Raw genomic sequence first — 8,991 nt, 5'->3', positions numbered from 1 at the left:
CTCCTAACCGAACTCGTCACATACATTCGAGTGCTAAGGTTCCGGGCAGTCTCCTTAGCAGTCTCATCCGCAAACGCATTACCACGACCAACGTCATCCGTCACCTTACGATGCGCACTACATTTAACAATCGCAACTTGTTTAGGCAACGTCAGTGCATCCAAAAGATCATTCACAAGCTGGCCATGCTGAATCTTCGTACCATGCGACGTCAAGAAACCTCTCTCTCTCCACAATCGTCCAAAACTATGTGCGACGCCAAATGCATATTGGCTGTCGGTAAACACATTCACACGTTTCCCTTTCGCTAACACACACGCTCTAGTAAGAGCAATCAGCTCTGCAGCTTGGGCAGAATTCTGATTTAATCTTGCAGTCTCAACAACAGTATTCAACGTTACAACAGCATAAGCAGTAGTCACATCGCCATTCGGCAACTTAAAACATGATCCATCCACATACAGTGTACCATTCGGATCTTCCAATGGGGTGTTTTTAAGGTCCACTCGACCTTTTGTTTCTTCTTCTGTCCTCAAGTAACAATCGTGTTCTGTTATTTCATCTGACTCTGAGCTAATTGGTAACAAAGTTGCCGGGTTCAGAACATTACAACGTTTTATTTGAATGTGGCTTGCCAACAGCGTCAACTCGTAACCAGACAACCTCGCACTCGTCAAGTGCTGAGTTTTCGTGCGATTCAAAAGAGTATCGACTGCATGCGGAACCATCACCGTAAGCATATTATCCATGACCAATCCTGCTGATTGTCGGATGGAGACCGCGGCTGCCGCTGTTGCTCTCAAACAACTCGGCAATGCTCTAGCTACCGGGTGCAAGGTCGAGGAAAAATATGCACATGGACGTTGCTTACCACCAAAAGGTTGCGTTAAGACACTCAAAGCACAACCTTCTCTCTCGTGAACATATAATGTAAATGGCTTACTATAGTCAGGAGTACCTAACACAGGAGCCGAACACAATGAATCACATAATTCAGAAAAACTTTTCTGACATTCTTCCGTCCATGGTAAAGGAGTCGAAACATCCTTGCACGTAAGAGCCACTAATGGTTTCGCTAGCAATGAAAAATTCGGAATCCATTGCCTGCAGTACGACGTAATACCTAAAAAGGCACGCACATCTCTTTGGGTTGTTGGCACAGCCATGCGCGCAATTGTTGCAATTCTCTCTGGGGTCAACCTCTTTCCCTCCTTTGACAATAAGTGACCTAGATAGGTTACTTCTTGACAACAATATTGGAGTTTAGAAGGTGACACCTTGTGATTTAACTCGCAGAGATGTTGCAGCAACGACACCGTAGCAATCTTGCAAATGTCTTGAGTATCAGCAGCTACCAATAGGTCATCGACATATTGGATTAAGGCCGCACCAGCCGGCAACCTAAATGCATCCAGTTGACCCTTCAAGGCTTGACTGTAAATCGATGGACTTTCACAGTAGCCCTGAGGAGCGCGTTTGAACCGGAAGCTGCGTCCACCAAGAGAGAAACCGAAAAGGTCTCTGCTCTCTTCTGCAATCGGGATGCTGAAGAACGCATTCTTCAAGTCAATCACCGAAAACCACGATGCAGAAGCTGGAATCAGAGTCAGTAGCGCCGTGATGTCAGGCACAACGGGGAACTGAGGAATCACAATTTTATTCACCTCCCGTAAATCGATAACAAAACGATAAACAGGTGGTTTCGAAGGATCAGTACGTTTAAGAATGGGCAGCACAGGACTATTGCACACGTTTCCCCGAGTCTCTTCAATAACATCTTTCTCGATCAAATCATAGATGATCGCTAACAGTGCACGTTCACCATCAAGGGAGATACGATATTGGGGAATACGTGGCAACCGCACATTAGATTTCAACTGAACAACATATGGTGAGATATCAAGTAGTCCCACATCATTGGGACCCGTTGCCCATAAAGACGCAGGAAGAGAACTCAATTCCGGTGGAAGCTTATCGAGAGACAAGTACATGGGAGAGACAACCCTCTCTCCCAACGTAAGCTTTACACCCGCAGGAGAACAATACAAAGTTGCATACAAACGTTTTAGCAAATCCAGGCCCAAAAGATTTTCACCACAACCCGTGGTTAAAATCAACGGAGCTTCGAGCTCACGAGGCCCAATTGTAAGGGGCAAAGGGCGCGAAACTGGATTGCTAACGGGGGCGCCAGAGAATCCAACGGAAACATTTGTTAAGCCAGACAAAGGTGCGCCAGGGAGTTTCGAATGCTTTATGGAACTTTTCGCTGCACCAGTGTCCAACAGAAAAGGCTCAACGACGCCCGATGTAGCAACTGCGACGTAAGGCCCTCTCTGATCAACCGGAACTGATACCACTCCCTCTCCTTGTCTATGGCTGTCCTAGTAATTACTGTCGTCAGTTCCCTGATCGACGTAATAATCGTCTACATTGTACTGCGCAGATCGTCCTTGCGACGATCCACGTTGATCGAAACAGTTATCGGAAGTTGATGAGTTATCTGAACGATCGTTCTGAGCACCACGACCTCTACCACGTGGTGCCTGCTGCGAACCACCACGACCTCCTCTAGATGAGTTACCACTATTCCGTTCGTTTAGAACAGGACAATTGAATTTAATGTGACCCTCTTGTCTACAATAAGCACATTGATTGTACCCCAACGAGGATCTTTGGGAAGAGGAGTCATTACGAGTTTGGGATCGGTTCGATTGCGGCTGCGATCTATTTTGTTGCGAATTATTCTGATTCGAACGTGGAGGATACGCTTGCTGAAGCAGCACTTTAGTTTTAAGCTCTTTCGTCTTTTTATCAGCACGGTCGCTCTCTTCTTTCTCCCTATTCTCATAATATTGTGCCGTAGCCAATATCTGAGCTGAAGTAGAAACGGCCCATGCACTTTCTGAATTCTTCAATTTATTGCTCAAATCGGGCAATAAGTTCGAAACAAATTTATCCACGAACAACCTCTGACCACCCTCAGTGCCCATATCCTGACCAGTATGATCAATGAATGCCTCCTCGAACCTCGTAAAGAAGTCGGAAACACTCTCGTCCTTCTTTTGCTTACAAGCTGACAATTTGTCCCAGTTCACCCTCATAGCTGGCATAAGAGTTTTCATTAATGTTATAATTCTTTGAGGAAGGTCAACAATCAGCTGGTCGGGTTTAGCAGCAGCCGTTTGTCCGGCATCTGCCGCTACAATGGCAGCCCAAGCACCACCTAATTCATTCGGATGGTTTTCATGACGAATCTTAGCCCATACCGGTTGCGGTACGACATTGCCGAACAACATATCGATATCGGCAAGATTCATTACCGTAGCATCTACGAGCTGCGATAATTCTTTGTAATACCCTGTAGGATTCTTGCGTGGGTCAGGCAAAGATTGCTTCACCTGTAACACTTCCGAGCGTTTCCATGGGAGATGTATCCATACTCTCTGGAAATGCGCCAATACCGGGGGTTGAGCATTAGGATCAGCTGGTATCCAAACCGGTGGAACTTCTCGCATAGGAAATTGACCAGACTCGTCTGGCTGTCTTTCAATATCCTCAACAAACAAGGCTTGAGGTATAGGAGTGGGACGAAAAGATAGCAACCGTTCAACGGCTCGTCGAACGTTGGTATCCACTATCAGTCCAGCCGAAAACTGAAGCTGTAAATCAGACAACGCGGTCAGCACCTCGTCTGGTGCGTCGGCCGATATCTGATCACGAAGGACCTTGCACATTTCCTCGAACACAAATCTCTGGGTTGGTATATTGAACTGACAAAACGTGTCGAGTACAATACGGGGTGGATTTCTAAGGGGGTGCGTCATCCAACCCATCGCCATATTATATAGCGAAGCACGTTCCCTATTACCTGGAAGCTGGCTACGTCTCTGAGGACCATCTGAACCGGCGGACCCTAGAACAGGTCCGAGCGAATGAAAGAAGCTAGCCGCAAGAGGAGAATTACGACTACGAGTAGAGGGAGAAGTATAGGACACAGGACTAACAAGCGGAGAAGTAGAAACAGAAACAACAGCAGGTGTTAACAAAGCAGGAGCAGTAGGAATAGCAACAGACGAAGGAGCAGGAACAGTCGGAAAAACGGGTACAGGTTGAGGAACAGGCAAAGGGAGAATAGGTGCAGGAACAGGTACAGGGGGAATCACAGGGGCTGTGGTACCCTGTACGTACGGAGGTGGCGATTTCATAAGATAGGACATTAAAGGATCCTCAACTGACTCATCCTTCTTTTCCGGCTCCGTAGGCAAAGCAGGATAGCACTTATCTATAGTCATACGCTGTAATCTGTCAAACACTTCCTTTTCCCTAACCTCCTTATCATGCTGGAACTGCTCTGCTTTCTTTACAATGGTACCAGCACTATCTCTCTGATTTCGCTTAGTCTGTCTGATTTCTTTCTGTCGGGCTTCTTTACGCCACAACCGAAAGGCATCAAACATGGCCGGCCTTGACTTTTTCGCGAACAATTTAACCTCTAGATTATCTAAGATCGGGGCCTCGAAGCTACCATGTGGTGGCCAGCGAAGGTCACCGTCCTTCTTCGTATATTTGATCCAGTAATCATTAAAAGTAATCGGGCCTAGCCCATGTTTGCTGTACAGTTCATAAGTGGGAGTTCCAACCGGAGGTATCGGACACGAGTCCTCCAGTCGGGAATCCGTACCACAAGGTCTGAAACAACTAAACAAAGTACTACGACCAGGCATCTTGCACACTAGCCGAGTTTCACAAACTTCAAGGGTTACGGGATTTACCAAGTCCCAGCAAAGAACAAAACCCTCGGTTTTTGGCGGCTGCAGTCGTCAAATAACACAACAAAATACGCTAGCAAAGTGTCACCGACAAAAACACTCACACAGCGTCAACAACAAAAACACCCGCTAAAGTGTCAACAACTAAGAACTCTGGGAGCGACCCACAAATACTTAACTCAAAGATTGATGGCGTCTCCAGGAAGGCCCGTCAATCGTCTCGCTCTACCAAGGTCTACGCCAGGCGCCAAAACAGGTCTACAGTCAGGGCAGCAGTCCGTCGCAGCCGTCAGGAGGCGGGAATCTTCGCGGGAAAAGTCTTCGGGCCACTTATTTCGACAACAGGATCGATGAAGCGGAGTGCACCTTCCCTCGGAGATTTCACACGAAGTTCCTCACGATCGTCGGGCTTGGACCGGTACCACTGATGCAGCCCCACGTTGGGCGCCAACTGAAGGACTGGGTTCTTTAAGACCCAGCGGTGCCAGGGCACAACACCTGAAACCTTCGTGGGTAACCTGCTCCGGCGTACAAATGACAGAGACACGGGACACTTCCTTCGGCGTCAAAGATTCAAGGTTTATTTGCTGCAGGGAACACAGATATCACGACAAGTACAACTCGTGCAACTTGGGGAGACTGCTTCAAATTGGTTCTGTGGATCGCTCCTTTTATACAGATTTTACCCATAGGACAACATGGTACACAAAAGTTTACAACCCAGTTCCCATAATTATCCCCCAGAGGGGTCGCTTTGGTCACTTTGAAACACACAAGGTCCGGAACATAAGTGCGGAAACATTTGGCGGTTCCCAACTGTAAAAGCCCATCTTCCCAACATTAGTGCATTCCAATCGGCAGTAAAACAGATCGAAATAGGAACAAAGACAGGTGCAGAGGAAGACGGAGACAGTGGGGAGATCGGCAAGGGTGTAAAAGGGGAGGTATCGAGAAACACGAGATACAGGCATCAAAGGGACGTGCCTAATGAGATGCACGGCTGAGACAATAAGTCCGTGCGGCAAGATGAGCCTCGAGCGGGGCCATCTGCTTTACAGTAGCATCCCCCTCGTCATAAAGACACTTACAAAGAACATGTGTTTTCCGCAAATATCTTGGGAGTCCCAGGGTCGCGAAGCGGACAGCGTCCGTTCGCTGGCTACTTGAGGGCAAGAGACAAAATGGATGCCGTATCTAAGATGGAACCCGTGGGTACAGATGAAAAACCCACATAACAAACGAACGGTTTAAGTTAGCACAGCGAAACTGCGCATACTTACTAAACTCGTCATTTGCGGTTCATAGATACCAGACTCGACCATATTCGTGCGAGTCGAAAAACACCACTTACAATTATCACGGAACCTCACTCTGGAGGGGTAGTATGAGCGACCTGAGCCACAAGGGATTTCACTTTTTCGTCAAAAAATATAGCAAAATCTGCTGCTTTCTTTGTAGAATCCTTCAGCTTGGAGGTTGGGGGAGAGCGGTTAGGAGCTCAAATCGTTTTTTGGGTCTATTTTTGGCAGAGTCAAGGAGGGTTCTGAAAATAATAATAATAATAATAAAACATTTATTAAGCGCATGGCTGCACAGCTGTGTATCCCCGCGCTGATTGCTGAAAAAAAACTCACAGAGAATCAAGAAAGGAATGGAATCACAGGCTTATTGAGGAAAGAGATGGGTTTTCAGTTTGGCTCTGAAAAGGGTTTCCGAAGGTTCCATTCTTAAGTGAACCGGAAGAGCATTCCAATGTTTCACTCCTAGGTAGCGAAAGGAGCGGCCACCAATTTTTCCTCTGTGGACGCGGGGGAGTTTGAAAAGAGACATTCCTGAGGACCTAAGGTCTCTGGTAGGGCGGTGGATGGTCATGAGTCCTCTTAAATAGGTAGGACCCTTGTTGTGGGCTATCTTGTGGGCATAGCAGAGGCTCTTGAATTGAAGTGCGACACTTTCCCAAGGAAGATGTTCTTGTGGTACTTGGATCTTGCTGAACGAAGCGTGGCCAGATTATCAGTGGAGGGTGCTTGTCTCCATTGTTTCTCCAGGAATCTTAGTTGCTTTCTTTCTTCATAGAGGGATTTGTTGAACCAGGGTGCTGAGGGAGCGGGCCTTATCCTTTTGCTTTTGAGTGGAGCGACGTTATTGATTTCGACTGCAAGGACTGTGAGGCATTGGGAGGTGAGTTCGTCAACATCTAGGTTCGGGTCTAGCCTTGGAAGTGATAACAAAGCTGATTCACAGAGGGAAACAACTTCAATATTTTTAGCATCACGGAACCAGGAGGTAGCCCTCTTAGGTTGGCCAAGAGTTATAGAGTGTGATAGGTGAAGAGAGAATGGGATGAGGAGGTGGTCAGACCAGTCTACATGAATAGGGGTATTGATAGAAAGCATGTCTGCTTTAGAAATGACAAGGTCCAGGATTGATCCCTTAGAGTGTGTTGACTCTGTGCAGTGTTGGATAAGATCGTTAGCAGAGAGGAAGGTGGCCAGTGAGTTCACAGAAGAGTCTTACGGTGAGCCCCAGTGGAGATTGAAGTCACCCACAAAGGTCTGATTGTCACTTTGCGAGTATTGGTCTCTGATGAAGTCAGTGAGTTCCTCCATAAACGAAGGGCCGCTACCCGGCGGGCGTTAAATGTCATGGAATCTGATGGGAGAGCGGTGGTGCAATTGTAGCTCAAGAGAAAGGCATTCAAAAGTGCGGAAGGAGCTGAAAGGAAAAGCCTTCAGTTGAAGGGAGTTCCTAAAGATGACTGCAACACCTCCCCCAACACTGTCAGTTCTGTCATTCCTAAGTAAAGAATAGCCTGTGGGTAGTAGGAGATCAAAGATAGAGTGAGAGGTATCGTTGAACCAGGTCTCTGTGAGGAAGAGCATGTCCATATTGTGAAAGGTGATGGTATCGGAGATTTTAAGTTTGTGTTTTACTAAAGATCTGCAGTTGTGGAGCAGACAGCGCAGCTCTGTCAAGACTGTTTTGGTGACGGGAGCACTTGGGCTCTGAAGGGTGATCGGGATATTGTGTTTATACGAGGGTGCTCGGGAGTGTTTAGGTGGATACTTGATTCTGACAGAGGAGATGGTCGGAATAGAGTAGATAGTAGGGTTACTGGGAGGTGCAGGTTGCAGAAGGCAGGCATTCAAAGGCTTGTGTGAGTTGACGAAGTTTGCAGACTTGCAGACGACAGGTTCAGCTTGGCTATAGTGGGGTGAGGGGGCGAGGTGCATCTCGTGGGATGGTGAGGGTTTTCCAAAGGAGTAGAGGTGTAAGGAAAGGTGGAAATCTTGGAGCTTAAAAGTGATATGGCAGTTACAAGCTGGGAGATGGAGGTGATTAGAGAGTTTAGCTTATTTTCCAGAGAGAGTAAGGCAGAGCACGGATGGTTGGGTGGCTGGATGGAAACAGGAGGGGGTGGAAATGGTGGTGGAAGGCAGGGAGAGGTGGGAGTACAGGAGCAGGAGAGGTGGGAGTACAGGAGGGGAGTTGGGGTATAGGGTTCAAAAGTGGGGAAAGGTGGAGGTTGAGAGCAGGAGTTGGGGAGTCAGAGGCGACGGGAGAGTTGTCTTTGTTGGAATTGTAAGAAGGAAAGGAATTAAGGACAAATTTAGGGGGAGATGGGTGCGGATCAGGGTGGTATGGTAGAAGGAGAGGAGTGTGGAGTCATGGGAATGTAGGAGGTTAGGGAGGAAAAGAGGGGAGGTGGTTGAAGAGGTCCTGTCATCGAGAAGAGGTGGCTGTGAGGGAACGGGCATCTGGCAGAGTGAGGGGGTTTGGGAGAAAGGGAAGCTGAAGAAAGGAAGGGGTTCTGCTGTGCCAGATGGAGGGAAATGGAATGGGTTACCAAGGGGGGAAAGGGGGTAGCACAGCACAGCTGGCGGAGTGGGGGGAAGGAGAGATATGCAATGGGTTTGTTGAGAAATTGGGGTGAATAACGAGGGGAGGAGGGGTAGAGGAGAGGGGGGGAAGGAGGAATAAGGGGAGTCTAGGGAAGGTTAACTGGGGGAGAGGGTTGGAGGAGAGGTGGGCTGAAAAAGGGGTGGCAGGTAGGAGAATCGGTGAGGTGAAGAGTTTGGGAAACTGGGATGGTGCAGATTGGACGAGGAGCGTATTAGTTAGAGGTAAGGCTGAAGTGATGAATGGGGGGCAAACTGTGAGGGGGAGGCATAGGAGAGGAGGGCACAGGGGAGGGGGAGGGAAGAGGGGCTCCCTGTGCTTC

Source organism: Lissotriton vulgaris, chromosome 3_1, assembly GCF_964263255.1.
Source record: "Lissotriton vulgaris chromosome 3_1, aLisVul1.2, whole genome shotgun sequence".
Classification (NCBI taxonomy): domain Eukaryota; kingdom Metazoa; phylum Chordata; class Amphibia; order Caudata; family Salamandridae; genus Lissotriton; species Lissotriton vulgaris.
This window is presented reverse-complemented; position numbering follows the sequence as displayed.